General features: G+C 39.0%; 1 pseudogene; it reads left to right on the top strand.

Moving 5' to 3' along the window:
* Positions 1-14709, top strand: part of LOC127424593 (glycerol-3-phosphate acyltransferase 2, mitochondrial-like) — a 50131-nt pseudogene that overhangs the window by 27989 nt on the left and 7433 nt on the right.

Here is a 14709-nt window from a genome sequence, read left to right as displayed (position 1 = left end):
CCACGGAAAAGAGTAAGTCATACGGTCTTTGAACAACATGACGGTGAGTAAATGATGACAGAATTGTAATGTTTGGGGGGTGAACTATCCTTTTTAAACACCAAAAGACACAGAGATGAGTTGTGGAAAAACTAAATTGCAACCATGTAATTAAAACCGAGAGTGACATTATAAGTGGACTTCATGGAAAAAAATACAATGCTGCAGAAGTGTATGAAATGGCCCCTTTAAGTCTCATTTACATTCCTATTTCATTTGTTAGAGAAATATTGTAAATGAATGTGCCATTAGTCACTGTTAATTTGACAGCATTCTGTGATCCTCTTCCTCAGGGCAATTCTTCAGAGGCTGGGTGTCATCTTGCTCCCAGAAGATTTGGACTCAGAGCAGGAAGCTGAGATGGACAGTCTCTATTCTCTAGTCATGACCTCTGTAAGCCCCCGCAAAAGCTGAGTGTGCTTCTCTGCTTGAATTGCTCAGATGCAGCAGAAGATAAGACAAGTGAAACAGACTGTCGCCTCAGGCGCTGAGCTGCTGTGTCCAGCACAGCTTGCGTTTAATATGTTTGGTAGTCTTCGGTGGGAAATCACACTGGTTTTGAGTCCCACTGATACCGGTTCAAGCTGGGGCATCTCAGGAAAGATAGTCACCTGTGTGAGGCTGCATTAGTAACCCTTTTAGATAGACACGGTGGTTCCCATGACGATGGGGCACCTGGAGAGTGCAGATGTTTTAGGAGGAGGTACCATGATCCATTGCTCTGCCTCACTGATGCCTGGAGGAGGATAATAAGTGTCTTCATCCTCTTGTTTTACTGTCAGAATCATACTATTTTCAGAATCTCTTGGAGGAATGTCTTATGAGCAATTTTACATTTACAAAAAATTGGACATTGTGATTGCAAGCCGGTTTCTCAGTCTTGTAAATCTCGAAACAGGATGTGGCATAATCTGCAGGATCTTGATAGCAAGAAGGTCTGATATGTGTTCATATTAAGGGGCTTTGAGTAGTTACTGCATACGTGGAGCCTCTGACTTGAGTAAGTGTGCAGAGGAAATAATCTGTCAAGCCTGGAATTGCACATGAGCTTATCATACTTCTCAGGATGGATTTGGAAGAGATTTGAGTGTAGGAGAGACAGAGTTAAGTGAATAGTTCATTTCAAAATGAAAATTCTGTCATATATTTCCCCTCATGACGTTCAAAGGTCTGGAATAAAAAAAACAGAACACTTGTGATGTTTCCAAATCCATATGACTGTCTTCCTTGGTAAACGAAAGGAGATATTTTAAAGAACATGGACACTGCTCTTTTCTGTACAATGACAATCATAAATCGTGATTCTTTTTCTCACTATATTGTATCGATTCCTGTGTTTTTAATTAAATTAAATTAATAAATTTTTTGTTTATTCATATCATGTCCAACAGTTATCATGTCCCTATGGATTTTTTCACATTTGAGTATTCTTTAAATCTGTGCATGCTTGTAAGTTGTTTTCCTGCTTTCAAGCGCAGGATAGCCACCTCAGTGAGGTCCCGTCTTTCACTGGACCGTGTTGACATGTTAATATTTGCTCATAAAAAAAAAAATTATGCTTTTGAGTAAGTAGCCTTGAAAATGACAGTTTTAGGCTAGGTATGGCATTTTTTTTTTATCTGCTGAATAAGAAGGCTATTTTCAATGAGATGCCGACTGCTTAACGGATTAAACTATTTATTATTCTGTGTGCACGTCATGTTTAGAATACCTTAGGTTTATTGTAGGCTACATCACAAGCTTATTTTGTTTTTCTAACCTATAGCTATTTTTCTTTTCCATCACAACTGTTATTGGTTAACGTTCACTACCGAACAGCTGTCATACTGTATTGAGGTCAATGGCTAACGCACAACTGCACATCGTGAAATACGTGCAACTTTTCAGCACATTTTTTCTCTCATAGATTTTGCTTACCTGTTAATTATATTCAACAATGTCCTGTTTTAATATGTTAAGTAACTTGTCCTGACTGTTTTAGTATGTTAAGTAACTTTTACTTGGTGAATTTAGTTTAGAACAGGCTGGATTGCTCAGTTTGTCCTGCACTATTCATTCAATTGTTTTCAATAAATATGCCTGTATTCGCTAACGTTGATTAAGTGAATGCATGTCATGTTCTATATTTAATGTGCACTGATCATAATGCAAGGCATGCACGTCTCAGATACTGTAAGTGCCCTTTTTCTGCAGAATTTCGCTTCGGATTTGGAATAGATTGAATATTTTAAATGGGTCACATAAACAATTTTATTGACTGTTTTCTGAAGGTTGGTTTCTTTTTAGACTAGTCGACTCCAAAATTTCAGTTTAAACAGAAGTGAAATTAGTTGTTCCGCACATCCCTGATTTGAACTTTGTTCTTTGAATGTAATCTAGACCAACTGTTTGGATTGAGATTTCAGTCTGTCCCCATTCAATTAAATGGATCTGTATTTTCATGCCACTTGTATCCATAGAAAATAGCTCCACACACGCTATGTCTCTGTGGCAACACGCTCAACAAGCCACGTGATAAGATGCGCGGGTTGATGGTCTCAGACGCGGAGGCAGCTGGGATTCGTCCTCCGCCGCCCGGACTGAGGTGAATTACTACGCGACTATGAGGACTTAAAAGCACATTGGGAACTGGGTATTCCAAATTGGGATAAAAAAAGTACAAAAAATGGGCATTTCCCAATCAGTGCATGCTTTCAAACCATGATTGCCATTTTTCAACTATTCAATGAAAGTAGGGAATCTCTATCTAGTAAACAAATCGAGTAAAGCGGTTGAAAAATGCACATCCCAGTTTGAAAATGCCCACTGATTGGGAAACACCCATTTTTGTTCTGCAGAGACACCTGTCTCAACATTTTCAATGAATAACAGCTTAAATTGTGTTGCTCACACAAAGATATCATGTGGCTTCACATGGACATGTTTTGATGCTTCTTTTGTTCTTATTGGTGCTTGACAGCCACTGGCCTCTGTCTGCTGCATTGTCACTGTAACATTCTTCAAAATTTCTCCTTGTGTGTTCCCCGGAAAACAGAAAGAAAATCACATGGGTTTGTAATGACATGAGGGTGAGTAAATTAAATTTTTGGGTGAACTTTTCCTTTAAAGCAATGCTGTATGTCTGAATGAAAATTAATTTTGCTTGGCTTTTACTTCCTCTGTCACCTTGCATCTCTGCTCAAATAAAGATTTAGCCATAAATGTTTAATATTCTCTCTAGTTTAGCATTTCTGTGCGCAGATGATTTTCTGCTTTGCACTGCACCTGTCTGTCTTTAATCAGTTTTATTATTCTGGTTTCTAGAGGCTCAGCTCTGTCTGAATGAATTTTTAGTCCTTTGCGTGGAAAGATTTTTACAAGCATTAGAAACATACTGCTTGAATCCACAGAACTGTCGACTTTGCCACTTCCTCTCGCTGTGGCACATTTGATCTGTCTCTATCTCTCCTCTCCACACAGACACTTCTTTCTAACACAGACACACACACACACAACAAGCTTTCAGTTCATTCATAGAGCTAATTGTAAAGTTGTCTTCAGTTTCTTTTTCTTCATATCTCATCCTCTTCATAAAAATGTCCACACATCAGCCTCTAATATAATTTTTCATTGCTCCTCAGGCTATCCACCTATATACGGTTGTGCTCAAAAGTTTGCATACTCTTGCAGAAATTGTGAAATTTTGGCATTGATTTTGAAAATATGACTGATCATGTAAAAAAACTGTCTTTTATTTAAGGATAGTGATCATATGAAGCCATTTATTATCACATAGTTGTTTGGCTCCTTTTTAAATCATAATGATAACAGAAATCACCCAAATGGCCCTGATCAAAAGTTTACATACCCTTGAATATTTGGCCTTGTTACAGACACACAAGGTGACACACACAGGTTTAAATGGCAATTAAAGGTTAATTTCCCACACCTGTGGCTTTTTAAATTGCAATTAGTGTCTGTGTATAAATAGTCAATGAGTTTGTTAGCTCTCACGTGGATGCACTGAGCAGGCTAGATACTGAGCCATGGGTAGCAGAAAAGAACTGTCAAAAGGCCTGCGTAACAAGGTAATGGAACTTTATAAAGATGGAAAAGGATATAAAAAGATATCCAAAGCTTTGTAAATGCCAGTCATTACTGTTCAATCACTTATTAAGAAGTGGAAAATATGGGGATCTCTTGATACCAAGCCACGGTCAGGTAGACCAAGAAACATTTCAGCCACAACTGCCAGAAGAATTGTTCGGGATACAAAGAAAAACCCACAGGTAACCTCAAGAGAAATACAGGCTGCTCTGGAAAAAGATGGTGTGGTTGTTTCAAGGAGCACAATACAATGATACTTGAACAAAAATTAGCTACATGGTCGAGTTGCCAGAAAGAAGCCTTTACTGCGCCAATGCCACAAAAGAGCCTGGTTACAATATGCCCGACAACACCTTGACACGCCTCACAGCTTCTGGCACACTGTAATTTGGAGTGACGAGACCAAAATAGAGCTTTATGGTCAAATCAAAATAAAATAAAATCACTTTTATTGTCACACATCCATATACACAAGTGCAATGGTGTGTGAAATTCTTGGGTGCAGTTCCGATCAACATAGCAGTCGTGACAGTGATGATACATATACCAATTACAATAACATCAAATTAACACAGCACAATTTAAAGTCTAATATACACATAATTACACACAACACAATATACAAATAATAACATACACATTACAGTATACAATACACACAACATAGATACACATTATTCAATAAAACAAAGTATATATAGCAGTATATATAGAATGTACAATAGGTTGTATTGTACTGTATTGACATTCAGGCTGTCGTTTGATAGTAAGTTGTTAAGAGAGAATATAATATAATAGTAATATAATTTATGACAGTCCGGTGTGAGATATAAGAGTAATAAAGTGCAGTGCTGATGTATTTTGATCGTGGGAGATCAAGAGTTCAAAAGTCTGATTGCTTGGGGGAAGAAGCTATCATGGAGTCAGCTGGTGCAGGTCCTGATGCTGCGATACTGCCTGCCTGATGGTAGCAGTGAGAACAGCCCATGGCTCGGGTGGCTGGAGTCTCTGATGATCCTCCGAGCTTTTTTCACACACCGCCTGGTATATATGTCCTGGAGGGAGGGAAGCTCACCTCCGATGATGTGTCTGGCAGTTCGCACCACCCTTTGCAGTGCTTTGCGGTTGTGGGCTGTACTATTGCCGTACCAGGCAGAGATGCAGCCAGTCAGAATGCTCTCTACAGTGCAGGTGTAGAACCGTGTGAGGATGTGGCGGTTCATTCCAAACTTCCTCAGCCATCTCAGGAAGAAGAGGTGCTGATGAGCCTTCTTCACAATGACTTCAGTGTGGATGGACCATGTGAGTTCCACACAACTATAAGCACTATGTTTGGAGAGGGGTCAACAAGGCCTATAGTGAAAAGAATACCATCCCCACTGTGAAGCATGGTGGTGGCTCACTGATGTTTTTGGGGTGTGTGAGCTCTAAAGGCACGGGGAATCTTGTAAAAATTGATGGCAAGATGAATGCAACATGTTATCAGAAAATACTGGCAGACAATTTGCATTCTTCTGCACGAAAGCTGCGCATGGGACGCTCTTGGACTTTCCAGCACGACAATGACCCTAAGCACAAGGCCAAGTTGACCCTCCAGTGGTTACAGCAGAAAAAGGTGAAGGTTCTGGAGTGGCCATCACAGTCTCCTGACCTATATATCATCGAGCCACTCTGGGGAGATCTCAAACGTGCGGTTCATGAAAGACGACCAAAGAATGGGCAGCTATACCACCTGCAAGAATTTGGGGCCTCATAGACAACTATTACAAAAGACTGCACGCTGTCATTGATGCTAAAGGGGGCAATACACAGTATTAAGAACTAAGGGTATGCAGACTGCTGAACTGGGGTCATTTCATTTTTTTCTTTGTTGCCATGTTTTGTTTTATGATTGTGCCATTCTGTTATAACCTACAGTTGAATATGAATCCCATAAGAAATAAAAGAAATGTGTTTTGCCTGCTCACTCATGTTTTCTTTAAAAATGGTACATATATTACCAATTCTCCAAGGGTATACAAAATTTTGAGCACAACTGTATATACAGTATATGTTTTGTTTTATTGTGTATTGCTGTATATACTTATATTTTCTATTCACTTTTTATTTTTATTCTATTTTTTTATTATTATCTCTGTCTTGTTGTTGTATTGTTTGTGCACTGGATTCTTCTGTCACCAAGACAAATTCCTTGTATGTGTAAGCATACTTGGCAATAAACCTAATTCTAATTCAGTTCATTGGCGAGCTGTTATGAAAGGGCCTGGACTCAGCGTGGGCATCTCCGTGGACAAAGCTCACGGCGGGCAATGGCTGGCACGTGTATGTCAGGCCATCACTGATGGTCTAGTGTCTGATGTTAGCATCGTACTAGTGGGCATATCCTATGATTGCCTGTCACAGCACTTTATTCATCCACAGGTGATGACCTTAATATTAACAAAACTCACTCCAGAAAGACCCCATACTGACCCCCATCAAGTCACAGTCGACATCTTCATAGAAGCCCATTTACCAAACCATGCACATTTACCTCATAATGGCAAACATGATAATAGTTCTCATAAAAGTGCAATCATAAGCTTGTAATCTAATTAGAAGTGCTTGCTAGTAAGGCAATCATAACAATTATTATTGCTTATAATTAGGGTTAGGGATTTAAACAAATTAAACTTTACTGTTTGTGCTACAGACATGAATGATACCTCAAATTGAGCGGCTTGTTCAGGAGAGGTGTGCTCTTGGATTTTTGCATTTTCTGACTTAAGATTTTTGCCTGGTGGAAGATATAACTGGCAAGAAAATCCCATAGACTTGCACTGAAAGAGGGACCCAACCAACACCTAGGGGCCAAATTATCATTGAGACTTGGGCGTGGGGTCTTTTGACTTGGGGCAGTATGCAACCACCCTAGCAACCACATAGCAATGCACTAAAATGACTGAGAACAACTTAGCAACATAGCAATGCCTTGGCAACCATACCCTCAACCCCACTAGCATCATGCTGGTGAGTTTTGCATGGGAAAGCACACCTCACATGTACCTCAGGAAATGTGAAAGTCTAGTTTTGCATTTTGCAATTCCTGTATGTACCTAGCATTCATTACATGCAAGCAGCACCATTCAGATTATTGAAATCAGATGCTGATTTGTTTTACTTTTTGGTTTGGTGGTTTTAATATGCAGATATTAATAAGGGTCTTCTAACTGAGGAATGGTGAAGACAAGGCTACAATGTAAAAAGGGAAAGAGACAGAGGTCGGAGAAATCCATATAATTGTGTGCATCCAGCTCTAATAGATGCTAGTTATAGTGATTACAGCCACTAATTTCTCCTCTAATGGCTTTACCATTGGAGCGTCGTGAAGATGACAATAGTTTTCTCTGAATTATATCTAAGTCATTTCATCTGCTTGTGTGTGTGAGCATTTGAATGTGTGGATGATATTAGTATTTTGTTATTTGTTTTATGTGATCTCTAGGCTGGCGTGATGTCTGCTCTGCAGTTTGTGGTCTCCCTGCTAAAATGTGATCACAGAGGAAGTGTTAGGATACATTTTGTGCAAGCCTTCTCTCTGAAGGTATGACTCACACACAAATAATTACACTCATTATCTCTCGTTTCTGCATTCACACACAAAAATGCAAATTTTTCAAAGTATGTTTAAGCCCATATTTAAAGTGTGTAATTTCTGTGATGCTAGTGTCACCAAACGAAATTGTAAAGAATTATGGCAACATGTCTCTGAATACTTCCTCTGTCTTCCTTGGTTAGACAAACTGATAGACCCACCCCAAACTCACCCCATTGGTTGACAACAATGCTGCTGTGTTAGGGCTGGTCGGGATGCACAAAACAAACAAAGCAAAATGTTTTGGTAGTGCCACGGTGTTTATACTTTTTGGGAGAATCAACCTATGAATGGCTTACAATTATCTCTGCATGTTAAGCTGTCATCGGAGCAAGTTTGTAACATTGAAAGGACGCATTTCACCTTTAAGTTTAAGCTTAAGTATGGGTACCATGAAGAAAGTTTTTAGACTCTTTTTCCTCTTTCCTCTCAGGAGACGTGTGAGAGCGGAAAGTGTCGTATGGATGGAGGGTGCCCCCTACAGGACCTGCTAATGTCTGCCATACTGCACAACAGGTCTTTTGCCTGGCTTTCTTCAATCTCTCTATTTCTTCTCTCCCATCTGCAGCATCCCATCCTCCTCTTCATCCATCTCTCCTACTATCTGCCCCCAAGTGTCTATCAGCCCATATGATCATAGACAAAAAACTCATACGATTTGCTTTAATTAATTAATTCATTCACTCTACGTACTCCATTTTTCCTTTTGTTGTTGTTTTTTTGTCAGTCATGAATTTTCCTGTGTTTCTGTACCTCCTCATTTCAGTTGTTCTTCACCTACATGTAATTTATCAGATGTGCTAAACTGGTAGGTAAAAACAAGAAAAAGATCAGGAAGAGCAAATAGTGAAGGAATGGTGCTGGTCTGGGGAGTATAGACAGTGCATCTCAGGCTTTGTTAACATTGCACATCAATACAATTTCTAAATCCAACCTTTAGGACTGAATGTTTACACTGCCATTTTGCAAGTATTTACAAAGAAATTGGATCTGATTGTTCAGCCAGTGTAGTCAATATCCAGTGTATCTACATTAGAAGCCATGGTAATGACTTAAAGGGATAGTTCACCCAAAAATGAAAATTCTCTCATCATTTACTTACCCTCATGATATCCCAAGTGTGTATGGCTGATTTCCGAATGGCATACTACCATACTATTACTATTTCAGCCACTGACATATATGGCAGAAGTAGTAAGAGTAGTATGGGTAGTATGCCATTCCGAACTGAGCTTATGACTTTCTTTCTTCACCAGAACATTTGAAGAAAAATTGAAAAATATCTCCACTCAGTAGGTCTTTGAAATCCAAGTGGATGGTGATCAGACCTTTGAAGCTCCAAAAATGGCAGACCGTTAGCATGAACGTCATCGATGACATTTATGCTGAATGTCTGTTCTTTTTAGAGCTTCAAAAGTTCTATTTTTTCTTCAAATGTGTTCTGGTGAAGAAAGAAAGTCATACACACCTGGGATATCATGAGGGTTGAGTAAATGATGAGAGAATTTTCATATCTTGTCTCGAGCCATATCACCTCGGATCTGGTTAACAAATGGTGTAAGCAATGTTTATGCTGTGTCTCATTCACTCACTCACCATTCATTACATAGTAAATAGCACAAGTGAGTAAAAATATATGAATTTAGACTCAGCTGTATACATTATTATGCCTTGTGTATCATGTTACACACTTCACATCGCAAATGACGGGAATAAAATACTTCAAATGAAATCTGACCGTTCAGACCGAAAAAAAATAATAATATTTATGTCGTTTAGATGGTTATCAAAATTCAAATTTAATTTTTTTTGCTGTTCAGACTTCAAACATCTAAACTGAAATGCCAAAAATGTGTGTTCTATCTGAATAAAGTTTCTCTGAAAGTGTGATCTGTCTTCCTCTCTGACTCTGCCAACACAAAGACAGTTTGCTTAATCAGACCTCCAGAGCTACACCATTAGTTTCTGCAAGGCATGAAACGTTTCTGCATTGTGCTCGGCGCTCCAAGTTTTTACCATCTCCAAGTTCTCGGCAGAAATCAGTCATCCAGATTGTTCTGGCTCTTAATGAGCTGGAGTATCCTGGAAAATCTACAAAGAGCTCCTCATCTGTTCTTTGTTCTCTTCTGTGAGCCTCAGGGGTTGGTGTATGTTTTAAAGCTGAGCATCTACAGAAGGGAGGCACTATCATGAAAACTCAGCCCTAAGGGGCTCAGCTGGCATTTGCATTTTGACAGTTGATAATGTGTTGTTGTAAAGCCTTTTATTCCACATGTTAGGGAGAGAAAGCTTTCACCTGAAACTCGCAGGAGGTTTGTAGAAGGCAGAAATGTAAATGTAATGCTGAGATCAAGGCCATGTGTGTTTCAGGGCATTTCTCAGTGTACAACCTGTTAGTATGCGAGTATGTATTTATTATACAAGGTATGTCATGTTGTGATTTATTACATCAGAATGGATTTCATCTTTGGCCAGAAGGATGTTTCCTGGCTCCTCCCACCTACTGTCATGCCTGAAATACCCCTGCAGAGAGACAGCAGACCATTGCACTAACTATACATTTGATGTACTGTGAGTCTGTCTGATACTTTACAAGATCTCACAGACCATTCTCTTACTCTCATCTTAGTGCTTATTGTATCCATGAGGCTAAACCTTGGTTTTTTTATTATTGTTGTTAAAAATATATATATATATATTTTTATTTTTTTTTTTTTTTTTTAGCCTCAACTAGCAATATGGCCATCGTGTCCATCAATCTGGTATCCTGTTTGCTGCTCCACAAGCATCGCAAGGTGCGTTTTAAATGCAAACTCCTCTCGGGTATTACTTCACAACACTTAAATTATTTATTAGTGGTTGATCGATATATGATTTTCAATGGCCTATCCAGATGTTTGTAGGGAGCAGTGTGGCTGATGACAATGGGCAATGGGAGTTCTTCCACTTCTGTTAATCAGTCAAGCAGGTCTATTGGGCAATGCCAGTAATTAAAAAATGGCCAAACATATGTTGATTTATCATTGTTATGTTTAAGCAATAAGGTACAAGAGGCTATACTATATTATTTTCTTTAAAAGATTATAAAGCAAATTCATTTAGTCCTATTCTTCAAACAAAAACTACATAGTACGTTTACATGCATTTTAAAAGTTTGATTGCAGTCAGGTTAAAAAAATAATTTGTCTTTTTAAAATGTCATATAAACGCTGTCTGATTTTTGATGAACTAAGAGACCTAGATAACGTGATAGTAGGTCAGCTTCATACAGCATGTATACATGTCAATCAAACCACAACTGGATTTTGTGTGCATGCCACAAAAGACATGCGATGCACAACGTGTTTTTAAGTTGAAGTATTATTCGTCTCTCCTCCAAATATTTGATTATGCATTAGGTCATGTACTTGGACAGATAAACACTGTAGCTTGATTACGCAAAAAATCACAGTAGCTCTATTAAAACTGTGCATGCATATGTACTGAGTGTGAATAGAAAATGGGCTGAGACAGGTCTGCATGGGACTGTTTTTTCCATCCCGTATCCGCCCACTCCCGCTGGTTTCTATCCCACATCCGAAAGCTCCTGCTGAATTTTACTCCATATTCACCCGCTCTCTGCCCGCAGTGATTTTCTTCCCGACCGCTCCCATTTCTGCAACCATACATTTGTTTTCCACATTGGGCAAAAGCCATACAAAAAGACAAGTGTACACAAAGAACATTTTATTTTTCTGTTGTTGCTACTATCAGATGGCGTGTGACATGATGCCCATCTGACTTGCCTGAGGCTGATTTCTTAAAGGTGCACTCAGTAATTTTTTCCCTATTAAAAAAGTTTTACTGCTAAAGAAATGAATTGTAGTTTTGAAACCTATATATAACATCATGACCACTCACATAAGATTAGGACTCTAGTCATATCAGTGACCTTATAAAAGCTGTTTTATTCTACATGGGGCAGGGGTGCCCTCATGGGGGCTGCCATTATAGAATCACATGATCAGCAGAATACTACACACTTAATCTCAGTAACAGTCTTGTTATTGGACACTTTCACTTTTGGATTATATTAATGATGGCTGATTGTGAATAGTGAATTTCTACAATGGCATCTGTAACTGAAAACTATTGATTTTGAATGATGCTGCATCCACACCACTAGGTGTCAGTGTATGTCCAACCAGTGTAAGGTTGTCTGGTTGGACTGGTGCATCATGTGCTCGTTCTGCTCCGCCCACATCTGCTCCTGGCTGCAGCTCCACCCACTGGAGTACCCGTCATTGCACCAAGTCCCGACTCGAACTCTCTGGTTACACTGTGCCAACACTGCGATCTACTCACTCACGTCTTCATACATGAGGCTGTAGGAGGTAGAAGAGTTTGTGTGTTAGGGAGGGGATTGGAGGCGAGAAAAGATGGTGTTGGTGTGTTTGGGTTGAGTCACTTTTGCACCACAGCAGTGTTTATTGACTGTGCTAATCCTGAAGCCATGTGTGTGTTTGGGTAAAGTGTGTGCCATCTCAGCCATGCTGAGTGAGGTTGCAGGTTGTGTAGGGGGTAGCGACCTGGAGTTTGATGTTGTTCTAGGACAGGAGGAGCTGATGGAGAAATGCCTCCAACTCACACATTTATTGTCAGCTGGATACATACCAGTGAGTTCCAACTCAAACGCACTGATACAGGGATCTCACTATGAAATGCATTTATTTTATTACACTTAATTGGTTTAATGACTAACTTTTAATCCACACTTTTTTTTATTTGAATGCAAACAATACTTTGTACAAAACAAATAATCAATGATAGTGCAAGGCACAGTAAAAATTATGAAAAAAAAAAAAACATGACACTTGATATTGAACAATAGAAGGTAAAACTGTTGTGAGGTAATAAGTGCATTTTCATGCACAACAAAATGCTGCTAACTCAAAAATCAGCTTACACAAAAAAATGTACAATGCAAGAAAATCATGTTTACATGAGATTTTACATCATCAGTTCTGTTTTTGACGTCAAAACTAAAACAAGTATATGTATATCATTCACGCACATTGGATAAAGGGGCAGTCACACTAGGCCTTGAGCTTACACATTTTTTTCAGACAACCCAACAGACCAAGATATTTGTCACGTGGGAGGGCTCACAGTTTTGAAATATGTATCCTTCGAATTGATCCAAGAAGTCAGCATGTGACATTTTGATCTTCTATTGGTCACACGTCTTCTCGTTATCCAGATTCGCAGGTCAGAGTTCACCAAATTTTAACTTTTGTATGCAGCGAATTGATACGTTTCTTTGCATGATCTTGGGTGCATCCCAGTCAGCTCCCTATACCAGCAGTCAAGGCACTGGTCATGGAGTCAGCCATTTCTTTGGCTGTCTCAGTTGCAAAATCGCTCCAGTGCACTGAAACGTTCACTCCCTGTCTTTCATCCACAATGACCATGAAAGGAAATAATCTTTTAAAATTAGAGTTGTTTGAAGAAGGTTAAAATTACACTCCTTTATATTTGTATTTCTTTATTTATGTCATTTATCTTTCATAATAATACAGTACATTTGAAAATCTACAACGAAAATACATGATAATGTCAGGTAATTGGCAAAAATCTATGTGCCGTTCGGATTTGCTGAAACAGTTTATGACCTTACCCCAATAAAAGAACATGGTTTAAGGTGCTTACATGACCTTACACATTGTTATTAAGCATAATCAGTGTAAGATTGCGCATGTAAAAATGCCCATTGATATATGTGGTGCATGAAAAAGAGTGCATCGATGGTTGATTATCAGTGATTGTCTGCCAGCATTTAACAATATAGGTACAAACTCAATTGACATTTATAATCACACTGAAGCTGGTGGTTATTCAGCCTTCTCACTTTTTAATCAGTCTGAACAAAATGTATTTATTTTTTCATATATTCTTCTGATTTCTTTCTCTTCCAATCGACCAGTCGCTCTCCATCTGTTCCCTTTATTTTTCTCTCTTGATGTCTTTTAAATCGAATTTCCCGTTCAAGGGTTCTTCAGTGGCTGGAATAGCATGTGTAATTATTGCCGGGACATTTTACACTTACATCAGCAAATAAACACTTGTAAAGGCTGTGATATGTCAACAAGAAAAAAACCCCACTACACAACAGCTGAGTGGAACTAATTCTCTCTTGCTTTCTTTCCATCTGCACTGTCTCTCTTATCTGTCTGTCTCTCTCTCAGCCGTGTCAGACAGCTCATAGCTTTACTTTTGGTGTTGTGGATAGTATGGTGTGCTGTGGGGTTCTCGTTATGGAGGAGGTAAATCTTTACACATGTGGCATCTCCAAAATCCAGTAAAGTGCTCAATAAAGTACTCAGTAAGTTCTCTGTGACAATTTTATTAGGTATACTTCTACACCTACTAATTCATGCAATTATCTAATCAGCCAATTGTGTGGCAGCAGTGCAGTGCATAACATCATGCAGATACAGGTCAGGAGCTTCAGTTAATGTTCATATCAACCATCAGAATGGGGAACAAATGTGATTTCACTGATTTCAACTGTGGCATGATTTTTGGTGCCAGACAGGCTGGTTTGAGTATTTCTGTAACTGCAGATCTCGTGGGATTTTCACGTGCAACAGTCTCTAGAGTTTACTCAAAATGGTGCCAAAAACAAAAAATATCCAGTGAGCGGCAGTTCTGTGGACGGAAATGCCTTGTTGATGAGAGAGGTCAACGAAGAATGGCCAGAAAGAGATGTGGAAGGCCAGATGTACAACTAAACAAGAGGATAAGTACATCAGAGTCTCTAGTTTGAGAAATAGATGCCTCACATGTCCTCAGCTGACAGCTTCATTGAATTCTACCCGCTCAACACCAGTTTCATGTACAACAGTAAAGAGGAGACACTCAGGGGTGCAGGCCTTATGGGAAGAATTGCAAAGAAAAAGACACTTTTGAAA

Source organism: Myxocyprinus asiaticus, chromosome 33, assembly GCF_019703515.2.
Source record: "Myxocyprinus asiaticus isolate MX2 ecotype Aquarium Trade chromosome 33, UBuf_Myxa_2, whole genome shotgun sequence".
NCBI classification, from domain to species: Eukaryota; Metazoa; Chordata; class Actinopteri; order Cypriniformes; family Catostomidae; genus Myxocyprinus; species Myxocyprinus asiaticus.
The sequence above is the reverse complement of the archived record's forward strand: the minus strand, read 5'-3'. Positions and strand labels throughout refer to the sequence as shown.